The sequence below is a fragment of the Myotis davidii genome, unplaced genomic scaffold (assembly GCF_000327345.1).
Source record: "Myotis davidii unplaced genomic scaffold, ASM32734v1 scaffold108, whole genome shotgun sequence".
NCBI classification, from domain to species: Eukaryota; Metazoa; Chordata; class Mammalia; order Chiroptera; family Vespertilionidae; genus Myotis; species Myotis davidii.
In genome coordinates, this window is record NW_006299260.1 from 2,016,522 (window position 1) to 2,017,633 (window position 1,112).

Consider the following 1,112-nt stretch of genomic DNA (forward strand, 5'->3'; position numbering starts at 1 on the left):
GCCTGGCACCGGGTGGGGCGCATGCCTTGAGGTCTCCTGTCAAGCCCCATTGGGTGGGGGGCACAGCCTCAGGTCCCCTGCCCCGGCCCAGCACCACACAACCTCAGGTCCCTGCTAATTGCTCATTAAGGCTCGTTACAGGAACTTGGCCTCCACTGTGGGTGCAGCCATCTTGTGTTACAGAAACCCCACCTCTGCTGTGGGTGCCACCATCTTTATGACAGCATGACTGTCAATTTGCATATTCCCTCTTTATTAGATAGGATAGATAACATTTCTTCCTTTGGTCCCTCATAGCATGCTATGTACTTAGAATTCTCATTAGTAATTTTCTTTTCTTCCTCCCTCCCTCCATTCCTTCCTTCCTTCCTTCTTTCCTTCCTTCCTTCCTTCTTTCCTTCCTTCCTTCCTTCCTTTTGTTTTGTTAATCCTCACCTGAGGATATTTTTCCCATTAATTTTTTAGGGAGAGTGGAAGGAAGGGAGGGAGGGAGGAAGAGAGAGAATGTGAAAGAGACACATGGATTGGTTACCTCCTTCACGCACCCTGACCCAGCCGGGAATCAAACCAGCAACCCAGGTATGAGGCCTTCTGTTCATAGGCTGATGCTCTAACCACTGAGCAGCAGTAGCCAGGGTCCTTAGCAATGTTTTATGTTGCTACATTATATCTATATTATTTTTATGTCTCTAACAGTTCTCACTGTAGTGGAAGGTCCATAAAGATGAGGACTGTGTTGTACTCATCTTGGTGTCACTGCGGCCACCACAACTCCTAACCCAGAGGCTCAGTGTTTTCTGGTTGGCCAGCTCTGTATGCACGTAAAAGGCTACAAAGGAAATAGAAAACATTCTCTTTGCCTTCAAACAGTTTAAAATCTAATTGTGAAGAGAAGACTTCCCACATGAAACAATTTGTGAAACCAGTCAAGATAAAAACTATGTGAAGCAGCAAGTCCATAATGACCACAAGAATGCTACAAAATATGTGTATTTTGCACATCTGTGTGTGTTTTTATAGTGCCAAATATTCTTAAGATGAGCGAGAGGTCTTGGGATGATGTTCTTGTATCAGAGAAGGTTGTAGGAGAAGATGGGCAATATTGTAGGGAA